Below are 13,835 nucleotides of genomic sequence, written 5' to 3'. Positions count from 1 at the left end.
TTTACATTAGAGTTCATTCTCGATGTTGTGCATTCTATGGGTTTGTACAAATGTATAATTACATGGCTCTGTCATTATAGTATCATATAGAATGGTTTCACCACCCTCAAAGTCTCCTGTGCTCTGCCTATTAATCCCTCTCACCCCACTAAGCCCTGGAAATCACTAATCTTTTACTATCTCCATAGGTTTTCTTTTTCATATAATATAATTAGAATCATACAGTATGTTGCTTTTTCATGTTGGCTTCTTTCACTTATTAATATGCATTTAAGGTTCCTCCATGTCTACTCATGGCTTTGTAACATATTTCTTTCTAGCACTGAATGATATTCCATTGTCTGGATAGACACAGTTTACTTATCCATTCAACTACTGAAAGACATCTTGGTTGCTTTCAAGTTTTGGCAATCATGAATAAAGACGCTAAAAATATCCATGTGCCAGTTTTTGTGTGGACACAAGTTTCAGTTCCTCTGGGTAAATAACAAGGAGCATAATTACTGAATCATATGGTAAAAGTATGTTTAGCTTTGTAAGACACTGCTAAACAGTCTCCAAAAATAGCTGTACCATTTTGCATTCCCACCAGTAATGAATGAGAGTGTCCTTTGAACACCACGTCCTTACCAGCATTTGGCATTGTCACTGTTCTGTATTTTGCTCCTTCTAACACATGTTTACTGATACTCATTGTTGCTTTAATTTGCTCTTCCCTGATAATATAAATAAAATACTAGCAAACCAAATTCAATAACACATCAGAAATATTATGCATCATGGTCAAGTTAGATTAATCCCTGGGGTACGAGGCTGCTTAAATATAGGCAACTCAGTCAATCCTATATACCATGTTAACAGAGTGAAAGATAAAAACCACATGAACATCTCAGTAGATGCAGAAAAATTGTTTGACAAAGCTCAACATATATTGTTGATGGAAACTTTCAATAATTTAAGTATAGAAGCAAATTTCCTTGACACAATAACATAATAAATGTCATTTATGAAAGCCCATAGCTATTATAATCAATGGGGGGAAACTGGAAGCTTTTTCTCTGAGATCCAGTAAAAGGCAAACAGATCCACTCTCACCACTTCTATTGAGCATGCTACTTGAAGTACATTCATCTAAAAGAATAAAATACTTAGGAATAAATTTAACCAAGGAAGTGAAAGATCTGTAAATTGAAAACTATAAAACATTAATAAAGGAAATTGAGGAAGACACAGATAAAAGGAAAGATAACTCATTTTTATGGATTGGAAGAATAAAGATGGCTTAAATGTCCACACTACCCAAAGCAATATGCAGATTCGATACAATCTACATAAAAATTCCAATTGCATTTTTCACAGAAATAGAAAAAACAATTCTAAAAATTCTATAGAACCACAAAAGGTCCCGAATAGCAAAAGCACTACAGAAAGAAAAATAAAGTTGGAGACATTACACATCTTGATTTCAAATTATATTTCAAAGCTGTAGTAATCAAAACAGTATGGTACTAGCATAAAAGTACACACAAAGGCCAATGGAACAGAATATAAATCCCAGAAATAAACACAAACATATACAGTCAACTAATTTTTGACAAGGGTACCAAAAAGACACAATGGAGAAAGGATAGTCTCCTCAACAAGTGATGTTGGAAAACTCAATATCCACATACAAAAAAAGTAAAATTAGACCCTTACCTTACACAAAACTCAACTCAAAATTGAAGACCTAAATGTAGTACCTGAAACCATAAAACTCATAGAAGAAAGCACAGAGGAAAAGCTTTTTGACATTGGTCTTGGCTGGCAATGTCATTTGGATATTACAACAAGAGCTTAGGTAACAAAAGAAAAAATAAGTAGGACTTTGTTAAACTCAAAAGCTTCTGTAAAGCCATGGAAATAATAAACTAAATTAAAAGGCAGCCTATGCATTGGGAAATAATATTGCAAACCATAAATAAATGTGTTGAGTTTTAAAAGTTATTTTACATTTAGAATGGTGGTCTTTTATTAGATATGTTTTTGCAAATATTTTCTCCCACTCTGTGATTTGTCTTCTCATTCTCTTAAGAATGTCTTTTGCAGAGCAGAAAATGTTCATTTTAACGAAGTCCAGCTTATCAATTCTTTCATGAATGGTGCCTTTGGTATGGTATCCAAAAAGTCATCACCAAACCCAAGGTCATTTAGAAGTTTCTCCTATGTTATTTTCTAGGTTTTTATGCTTTTTACATTTTACGTGTAGGTCTGTGATCCATTCTGAGTAATTTTTGTAAAGAGTGCAAGGTTTATGTCTAAATTTGTTTTTTGTTTGTGGATGTTCACCTGTTCCGACATCTTTTCTCCATTGTATATCCTTTACTCCTTTGTCAAAAATCAGTTGATCACATTTATGTAAGTCTACTTTGGGGCTTTCTTCTGTTCCATTTAAGTCAGTCTGTCTGTCTCTATCTCTGTCTCTGTCTCTGTCTCTCTCTCTCTCTCTCTCTTTTGCCAATACAACACTGTCTTAATTACCATAACTTTATAGTAAGTCTTGAACTTGGACATTACTATAATGGATAATGTTCAACTTCAAAACTTACTATACTGTCTTACTGTTATAATGTCCTCCAACTTTGTTCTCCTTCAATATTGCATTAGCTATTCTGGGTCTTTTGCCTCTCTGCATACACTTTAAAATTAGTTTTTGGTATTCACAAAATAACTTGCTGGAATTTTGACTGAGATTGTTTTAAATCTATAAATCAAAGTGAGAAGAAATGACATCTTGACAATATTGAGTCATCCTATCCATAAGTAAGGAATATCTCTGCATTTATTTAGTTCTCTTATTTTTTATTAAAGTTTTGTAGTTTTTCCCATATAGATCTTGCGTATATTTTGTTATATTTATGCTTAAGTATTTCATTTTTGAGAAGGCTAATGTAAATGATACTGTTTTAATTTCAATTTTCATTTGCTCACTGTTGGTACATAGGAAAGAAATTTACTTTTTTATATTAACATTTTATCCTGTTACCTTGCTATAATTGCTTATTAGTTGCAGAAGGTTGTTTGGTCAATTTTTAAAATTTTATTTGTCTGCAAACAAAAATACTTCTATATTTTCCTTTCCAATTTGTGTACATTTTTATTTTCTTTTCTTGTTTTATTGCATTAGTTAGGACTTTCGGTGTGGTGTTAAAAAACAGTAGTAAGAAGAGACATCCTGGTCATTTCTTATGTTAGTGGGAAAGCTTCTGATATCTCACCAATAAGTATAATGTTAGAAGTAGGTTTTTTGCAGATGTTCTTTATCAAATTGAGTAAATTCCCATTTAGTCCTAGTTTAAGGTGAGTTTTTATCACAAATGGGTGTTGGATTTTTGTCAAATGCTTTTTTATACCATTATGTGGTTTTTCTGTTTTAGCCTGGTGGTGTAATAGATTACATTATTTGGTTTTCAACTGTTGAACCAGACTTGCATACCTGCGATAAATCCCACTTGGTCATGGTATATAATTCTTTTTATACATTGTTGGATTTTATTTGCTAATATTTTGTTGTGGACTTTTGCATCAATGTTTATGAGAGATATTGGTCTATAGCTTTCTTTTCTTGTAATGTCTTTGTATATTATGCTGGCCTCAAAGAATGACTTAGGAAGTATTCCCTCTGCTTCTGTCTTCTGAAAGAGACCAAAGAGAATGGTATAATTTCTTCACAAAATGTTTCACCACAGAGCCTATCTGAGCCTGGTACTTTCTGTTTTAGAAGATTATGAATTTCCTTAGTCAATTCAGGTTGCAATGACAAATTACCATAGACTGGGTATCTTATAATTGACAGTAATGCATTTCTCCCAATCTGGAGACTGGAAGTCCCAGATCAGGATTACAGCATGGTCAGGTTCTAGTAAAGGCCCTTTCACATTGCATATTGCTGCATCCTTGTTGTGTCCTCATATGGCAGAAAGGGGCAAGAGAGCGCTTTGGGTTCTTTCTCATAAAGGCACTGATACCATTCTTGAGGCCCCAATCTTCATGACCTAATCACCGCCCAAAGCCCCCACCTCCTAATACCAACACATTGGGGGTTGGGATTTTAACATATACATTTTGGGGGACACAAATACTTAGTCCATAACATTAATTATTGACTCAATTTCTTTAATAGATACAGGCCTATTCATATTGTCTATTTATTCTTGCATGAGTTTTGGCATATTGTGTCTTACAAGAAATTGGTTCAGTTCATATAGATTCAAATTTGTGGGCACAGAGTTGTTCATAGTGTTCCTTTACTATCATTTTAATGTCCACAAGATTTGTAGTGATGTCCCCTCTTTCATTTATGATATTAGTAATTTCTATCCTCTCTTTTTCTAACTCCAGCTAGATACTTATTGATTTTATTGATCTTTTCAAAGAACCATTTTAAGTTTTATTTGCTTTCTCTATTGATTTTCCCTTTCCAATTTTATTGATTTCTGTTTTGATTTTTATTATTTCTTCTTTTCTACTTATTATGGACTTAATTTGCTTTTCTTTTTCTAGATTCCTAAGGTGAAAAAATAGATTTTAAATATTTCTTCTTTTCTAAAATATGCATCTAATACTATAAATATGCATCTAATACTATTATATTTATATATAAATATATAAAAATGTATCTAATCCCTCTATGCCTTATTTTTACTCATTTCACAAACTTTGATAAGTTGTGCTTTCATTTTCTTTTGCCATTATTATCTTTATTATTATTCAATTCTATTGCTCTTATTCTTTGTTCCTATTTTTGTCTTCTACTTTTCTGTCTTTTTCCGTTTGATGGTTAATTGAGTATTTTTAAATGATTTTTATTTTCTCTTCTTTCTTAGCATATCAGTTATATTTTTATACATTTTTAGTGATTTGCCTTGAGTTTGACATATGCATATACAACAAATTCAAACCTGCTTTCAAATAACACTATTCCATTTCACCAGTAATGTGAGCACCTTATAATAACAACATAATCTTAATTCTTTTCTTCCATCTCTTGTGTTATTGCTGTCATTCATTTCACTTATACATAAGCATATATAGTTACCATTATTATTTTGAACAAAATATTATCTACTGGATCAGTTAAGAATAATAAAAATGAAAGTTATTATTTTACCTTCTCTAGTAAAAAGCTAAACCAACTGAAACATCAATAGCTCTTAGATTCTTAACAGAGCTGAGGTCATAGGGAAAGCTGCTTATTTAGCTTTTTACTAGTTAAGATAGAGTGGTGACTTCATTATTCTTACATGTCAGACCAAAAACTGGACGTTGGCAGTAATATTTTAAATTTTAAATCTATCTCGCCTATTTTTCTCACTCTATATTATGGTTTTTATTAAAAGAGATCAACATTTTGCTCTTCTCAAAAAGAGCATATGCTCTTTGTTTGGAGCATTTACTGCATCTGTTCCTCTCTATTTTAATACCATCTCTACCCACTGAAGGAATTCCTTACCCTTTTGCTTGCTTCTCATTCCCACTATCAAAACTTTTCTTCAGAAAGCCTTTCTTAGCAAGTTAAGTAGCATAGAGCCAGAAACCATCAGAACAAGGAGTGATCTTAGAGTCACTTAGTGGAACTACAATTCAGATGCTTAAATCTCTTCTACAACACCCCTACAAGCTATCACCAACTGCTTGCACATGCTAGTGGTGAAGAACTTACCACCACCTGTATCCAGGATGTTGAACAATACTTCTCATTAAATATAATCAAAATACTTCATTTTTCACTTCCCATTGCCACTTTAAAATGTATTTGATGGTCTTTCTCTGGCCCCTAAGTAGAAACTCTGGCAAAACCTATGCTTTGGAGGCACTTGTTAAGTAATACACAATGCTACAGTATTTTTTAAGTCACTAAAGAACATTTTCAGTTCTGTAATTAAATATGCAATTTAATATGTTAATCAACATTTCAATCTTTATACAAAGGCAAGAATGCCATCCCAATGTACCCCACTCCAGGAAAGCCCTTTATTGGGGTGAGCTGCTCCTTTCTTTAGTCTCAGACTCTTCTAATGTTGGCATACAAGAAGAGAGAAGAGGGCAATGGAGCCAAAAAGTGTTAGTTTATGGACTTAACATACAGCTATTTAAATCAAACTTTTGCAGCTTCACTTGCAAAAACCCTTTTCAAGACCTCCTCACTAATTTTCTATCTGTGATGCTTTATTCTTTTCATTAAAGAGAACCTGTCAAATACTACAAGCTTAAGAACTCAAAAAATCTGGATCTACTCATGTGTCACAGTGCTGCCGTAAGCTGGCCCCACAGTCCATGGTTCTGGCTAATGATTACAATTGGTGGTTCCCAAGTAGACAGAGTAGGTGGGTTCTTCTAAGGCTCTCCTGCTGGGCCACTCTGCAATGACTTCCAGGATGTCAGTAGCTGACACTTTGGCTGGTTGTTCTAGCTCTCACCTCAGTTTCTGATTTTTCAGTGGTCCTTTCTATTCAGACCTTCTACTAGACTCCACTCACTTTCCAGCAGAAGCTTTCTTCAGCAGAAGCTTACTGCAGATTCCATGTATGTTTTCTGGGCTTTGTGCACCTTTGACGCACCATTAGAGAAAGGGCATTTTCATCTGACGCAGGCTATTTCTTTCTTTCCACACTCCCACTAAGGCTGAGAGCCACAGCCTCTTGCTTGTGTGTCACACAACAGTTCAAGGCTCCTCTGTACTTTTAGAGTGGTCTTTTGGAAGCCCACTCCCTCTAGGCTGGATGTGAAGGAGAAACAGCTTCACCATATTCCCTTTGAAGCAGAGAAATGATAGTAGTTCCCTTTAAGGAAATCTCTCCATAAATCTTCCCCCTTCTTTAATCTTTTGATTTCTTATAGTCTCCTTGTGGGGTAATTTTCCTTCAAAAATTTGTTTCTGCCTAGAAATTCACTTTGAGATGTCCCAAGTGTTGTATTGTGGGGTCATAGTTATAATTCCAGTTTAACATCTTCTCACAGACCCAAGAAAATCCTCTCTACTTTTGGAAAGTGTTGATAATCCAAAACACTTCCTTTCAACTTCCAAAATCCCTCTTCCATGGGTAGTTATGTTCAGTTCTACACGAAACAAGGTTAACTCCTCTTCTACTCACTAGTCGTTTGCAATAGGCTGAATAGTGCAAACCACCAGTCCCACTCTCTTGAAGATATCTGCATCCTAATTTCCAGAATCTGTAAATGCTACCTTGTGGGCAAAACTGACTTTGCACATCTGATTAAGAACCTTGAGATGAGGAAATTATTCTGGGTTATCCAAGTGAGCCTTAAGTGTAATCACAAATGTCCTTATAAAGGGAGGCAGAGGGAGATTTGACTATGGAAGAGAAGAAAGTGACAGGATGATGAAAGCAGACATGGGATTTAGGGGCTTTGATGATGGAAGAAGGAGCCACAGACCAAGAAATGCTAGTGGCCACTAGAAGCTGGAAAAGGTAACACAATGGATGTTCTCCCTTTATACCCTCTAGAAGGAACCTACCTCGCCATATTAGCCCAGTAGCCTACCTTAGCCCAGTAAATCTGATTCCAGACTTCTGACCACCAGAATTCTAAGGGAATATATTTGTTTTGTTTTAAGTCAACAAGTTTGTGGTAATTTTTTAAGCAGCCATAGGAAGCTAAAACCCCGTTAGGATGGTTGAAGAGTATCATAGCTTCTGAAGATGCAGTAAAGAAGTTGTGTTGCCTAGAAGGATTGAGTTTCCTGTGAAGCAATATTCAAGCAAAAAGAAGTACATTTCACAGTTCCCCAGCATCATCCAACTTAAATAAACGTTGCTGTTCTAAAATGGTTGCTTATGAGTTTGTTTTTGTTTTTGTTTTGTTTTGTTTTTGAGGTAGGTTCCCCCAAAGAAGCTCACCAATTTGTTGTTATCCAGTCAAATTTCTACCCTGCCTACTCCTTGGCTGTTCTGAGAAAATAAAAATGAAAGAAAACAAAAATGTTAGAGGTACTAGTCCATGTCTTCACTACTGTAGAGAGTTCCAAAGTTCTCTTTGATTGAAACTTGCTTCTTTTGTTCTAAGAAGTTTAGCAGTCTGCATTACTGCCTTTTACCAAAGAGCTTTAAATAATCCCTGCCCGGTACTATTTTTGGTATCCAGGACAATAGATTATTATAGGCAAAAGAAAAAATTCAGGGCAGTCCTCCAAAAATAGGACATCTCGTTTTGAAATAAATTATCTCTTACTTGGTCCCAAGGTATCTTGCAGAGCCAAAAAAATTCCCCAGGGAAGTAAAGCAAAGACCTTGACAGCATTTTGGGCAGCAAATTTGAGTTGATTCTGTTTTGTTCATTCTATAAGTTTGGTCAATGTCCTGTGTCCATTTGCATGACTCTTACCAAGTTCCCGCAACAACTAGGTACTCTGGCAATTTCAATTTAGCACTCTTGATATGGGCTCTTATTCTCTTAGCAAAGCCCAGAATGCAAAGAAATTTCAAGTATCAGCATATATATTTTTCTACCTTGCTGTAAGGATTACATGATTTGTGTTTTAACAAATTTGTAAATTTATTTGCAAATTATTATACGATTTGCAAACAAAGACATAGGAACAACATATCTTCTCCATAACCAGCGTTATGCTAAATATTTTTGCTAGTATGAAGTTACATTTCTTTCACTCTTTGCTTTCTGTCAAAAGAATAAATTCAACTGAATTCAAGTCAGCCTACACTTATGGAGCCTGTACAGTGTGCTACCAGATGACATGCTGGACACTGATTACAAAAGGGGCACGCATATGTTCTCCTTCTTTAGGAGCTCACAGGCAGGAAAGTGACACAGACATGCAAAAGAAAACCATTCTAAAATGTGAGGATAATGTAAGTACAAGTGCAAAGAAGACAAAACTGAGGGAGCAATTCCTTCTGTTTGGGAGGGTGTTTTAAAGTAAAGAGGTGTTCAAAGTATGATTTCATAAATCACAGAGTTTATTGCCATACAATGAGTTTTTTATGATTTCACAGTGCTCAAAGAGGGGAAGAATAACGGGAACAAATCTCACAAGAATTTACTCATAAGATGAAATACATTAAACATATGGTGAGTGAGTTTCAGTTTCATTTAGAGTCCAATTATTAAAGTCTATTTGCTCCATTGAGATGAAAGCAGACCTCTGTGACTGTAAGGTCTAATTAAAGTTTTGAGGCACATCTTTCTATGAGCAGTTCATAGTGTGTTGAGGGATTGAACTGGGGCAAGGACTCCCTAGCACCTGAGGGTCTCTCTCTTCCTCTTATCCTCTAACTGAGGCTGGTGGTCCAGGAAGCTCTCACTCCTTGGAGGACATGTGGTCCATAAGGTCTACCACCTTGTTACTGTAGCCAAATTCATCATCATACCAGGCAATGAACTAGTCAAAGTGGTTGTTAGGGCAATGCCAGTCCCAGCATGGAAGGTAGAAGTGTAAGTGTCACTGTTAGAGTCTAGGAAACAATCAGGTCCTCAGTGTAGCCAGGATGCCCTTTAGGAGAATATCTAATGTCTGCTTCATCACCTTCTTTGTGTCATTGTATTTGGCAGCTTTCTCTGGACAGTCCATAGAAAGCTGGAGACACAGCTTAGGGATGGGGACACAGAAGACCATGCCACTGAGCTTTCCATTCAGCTCAGACCTTGCCCACAGCCTTGGAAGCATCAATAGAGGCAGGCATGAAGTTCTGGCTAGCCTCATGGCTGTCACAACACAGTTTCCCAGAGAGGCCATCCCAGTCTTCTTGGTGTCAGTGATGGCATGGATTGTGATCTTGAGTCTCTCCATGATGCCAAAATTGTTGTTGATGACATTGGTCAGGAGGGCTAAGCACTTGGTGGTGCAGAAGGAATTGCTGACAATCTTGAGGGAGTTGTCACACTTCTCATGGTTCATACTCATAGCACAATATGGGGACATCAGCAGAAGGGACAAAGATGATGACCCTATTGGCTCTACCCTTCATATGAAGTCAGACTTATACAAGGAAATGAAGACACCAGTAGATTCCACAACAAATTCATTACAAGAATTGCCCCATTTAATGTCAGGATCTCACTTCTAGAAGATGGAAATGGGCTTTTCATTTATAGCAACCTTTTGGCTCTCAGTCTTGGCTATGCTGTTGAACTTGTCATTGGTGGAATTGTACTAGAACAAATAGACAATGTACTTGAGGTTAACAAAGGGGTCAGTGATGGCAACTACATCCACATTGCCATCACTTCAGCTTGTGTCTCAAGGATGCTACCGCTGTCACTGTATGAGAAGATGTGACTGTCTGTCAAATGGGAAGAGCAGAGAGTCTATAAGTTTTAAAATCACATTAGGTGTTAGTTTCTTTACATGCATTACCTTTAATTCTTACAACGATTCTGTGAAGTAAGGCTTATTAATCTCCTTTTTCAAATGATGAAATAGAAATAAATGACACTAAATAATTTTTTAAGTCAATAGACCTAGAGAGAGACGAATTTGGATCTCAACTTACTCAGATTGGTTCCAGAGTTGATATGCATTTCTTCTCGTCCAGAGATTATCAAATTGGATAAAGTGCTTTGTTGGGGTTTTTTTTGGAGGGGAGGATGTGGGAAGCAAGCTCCAAAAATGAGGTGTTTTGATTGCTGTTGTCTAATTGATTACCGAGATAGTTCAGAGATTCTGAAAACACAGTTTCTTAAAATTGTCAGATGAAATTCTCTTTAGGGAACAAAACTATGATGTAACCATAAATATTTTGTTGTACTGTACCCTGGTCTGTGACCTTTGAAACAAACTTTTCACTTTTGCTGTTCACCATATGTTAAGTGTGATTGAATGTACCATTGCTGAGAGTCCGAAGGAGCCAGATAGGGGTGGGGGCAGGGCAATAACTGACAGTAAGTGAGTGAGGAAGTCACTGCCCTTTCAATTTTCTTTCAACATACTCTGACTACATGAAGGAGGAATCTTAGTTTGATGCTGTTTTTCCTTAACATCTCTCTAATACTTGACAGTCTCCCTTTTTATCAAAGTAAAAGCATATTCAAGCTGGAATCCTTCTTGTCTAGCTAACTGCTTTTGTTTATTTTCACAGTTTTCTTCTATTTATAGCAATGGATTCTGGTTTTCTCCTTATGGTAATGACACCTAGTTTCCTTTAATAACAAATATATTTGAGTTAAAGTGACTCCATTTCTTTTTAATTTTTAATTTTTGTGGGTACATAGTAGGTCTATACATTCATGGGGTACATGAGATATTTTTATAAAGGTATACTATGCATAAAAATCACATGAGGATAAAAGAGGTATTCATCACCTCAGGTGGTTATCCTTTTGTGTGTTACAAACAATCCAATTATATTCTTTTAGTTATTTAAAAATGTACAATAAATGATTGTTGACTAGTCACCCTGTTGTGCTATCAAATACTAAATTTTATTCATTATATCTAATTCTATTTTTGTACCAGTTAATCATCCCCACTCCTCACCCCTCACTACCTTTCCCAAACCCTGGTAACCATCATCCTACTATCTCCATTAATTGAATTGTTTTAATTTTTAGCTCCCACAAATAAGTGAGGGCATGTGAAGTTTATCTTTCTATTCCTGACTTATTTCACTTAACATAACGTTCTCCAGTTCTATCCATGTTGTTACAAATGACAGAATTTCATTCTTTTTATGGCTGAATACTATTCCATTGTGTATATGGACCACATTTTCTTTATCCATTTGTTTGCTGATAGACACGCCAGTTTCTTCCAAATGTTGGCTATGGTGAACAGTGCTGCAACAAACATGTGAGTACAAGATATCTCATCAATATACTGATTTCCTTTCCATTAGGTATACACCTAGCAGTGGGATTGCTGGATCGTATGGTAGCTCTATTTTCAGTTTTCTGAGAAATCTCCAAACTGTTCTCCATGGTGGTTGTACTAATTTACATTCTCAACAACAGTGTACAAGCATTCCCTTTTTTTCCCACATCCTCACCAGCATTTGATATTGTGCCTGTCTTTTGGATATAAGCCATTTTAACTGGGGTGAGATGATCTCATTGTAGTTTTGATTTGGATTTTTCTGATGATCAGTGATGCTGAGCACCTTTTCATATGCCTGTTTGTCATTTATAGTCTATTCAGGGCTTTTGCTCATTTTAAAAATCAGATTGTTAGATCTTTTTCCTATTGAGTTAGCTGAATTCCTTGTATATTCTGGTTATTAATCCCTTGTCAGATGGGTAGTTTGCAAATATTTTCACCCATTCTGTGGTTTGTCTCTTCACTTTGTTGATTGTTTCCTATGCTATGCAGAAGGTTTTTAACTTGATGTGATCTCATTCATTCATTTTTGTTTCGGTTGCCTGTGCTTGTGCAGTATTATTAAAGAAATCATTGCTCAGTTCAATGTCCTGGAGAGTTTCCCTAATGTTTTAATAGTTTCATGGTTTAAGGGTTTAGATTTAAGTATTTAATCCATTTTGATTTTATTTTTGTACCTGGCAAGAGATAAGGATCTGGTTTTATTCTTTGGCATACAGATATCCTGTTTTCCCAGCACCATTTATTGAATAGACTGTCCTTTCCCCAGTGTATGCTTTTGGAAGCTGTGTTAAAAATGAGTTTGCTATAGGTATATGGATTTGTTTCTGGGCTTTCTATTCTTTTCCATTGGTCATTGTATCTATTTTAGGCCAGTACCATGTCATTTTGGTAACAATAGCTCTCTAGTATAATTTAAAGACAAGTAGTGTGATTACTCTAGGTTTGTTCTCTTCACTCAGGATATCTTTGGCTATTCTGAGTCTTTTGAAAGTCTATATAAATATTATGATTTTTTTTTCTATTTCTGTGAGGAATGTCATTGTTTTATTTTGACAGGGATTGCATTGAATCTATAGATTGCTTTGGGTAGCATGGACATTTAAACAATACTGATTCTTCTAATCCATGAACATGGAATATCTTTCCATTTTTTGTGTGTCCTTTTGCATGTCTTTAATTAATGTTGTATAGTTTCCATTGTAGAAATCTTTCACTTCCTTGGTTAAGTTAATTCCTATGTATTTTATTTTATTTATAGCTATTGTAAATGGGATTACTTTCTTGATGTCTTTTTCAGATTGTATGCTGTTGGCATGTAGAAATGCTTCAGATTTTTATATGTTGATTTTGTATCCTACAAATTTGCTGAATTTATTGATTCTAATTTTTTTTTAATAAAGTCTTTAGGTTTTTCCCAATCTAAGATCATATCATCTGAAAACAGGGATAATTTGACTTTTTCTCTACCAATTAGGATGCCCTTTATTTCTTTCTCTTCTCTCATTGCTCTAGCTAGGACTTCCAGTACTATATTGAATAACAATGCTGACAGCGGGCATCTTTGTTGTGTTCCAGATCTTAGAGGAAAGGCTTTCCATTTTTCCTCATTCAACGTGATACCAGCTGTGGGTCTGTTATGTTTGGTTTCTGTTGTGTTGAGGTATGTTTCGTCTATACTCAGTATTTTTAGGGTTCTTATTATGAAGGGATGTTGAATTTTATCAAATGCTTTTTCAGCATTAGAAATGATCATATGGTTTCTGTCCTTCATTCCATGGGTGTGATGTATTATATTAATTGACTTGCATATGTTGAATTATCCTTGCATTTCTTGGATAAATCCCACCTGGTCATGATGAATGAACTTTTTAATGTGTTCTTGAATTCAGTTCGCGATTATTTTATTGGGAATTTTGCATCAATGTTCAACAGGAACATTGGCCTGTAGTTTTCATTTTTTGATGTGTCTTTTCTGGTTTTGGCATCAGGGTAATATTGGCCT

This window comes from Macaca mulatta, chromosome 2 (assembly GCF_049350105.2).
Source record: "Macaca mulatta isolate MMU2019108-1 chromosome 2, T2T-MMU8v2.0, whole genome shotgun sequence".
Taxonomy (NCBI): Eukaryota; Metazoa; Chordata; class Mammalia; order Primates; family Cercopithecidae; genus Macaca; species Macaca mulatta.
Note: the sequence above shows the minus strand (reverse complement) of the source record.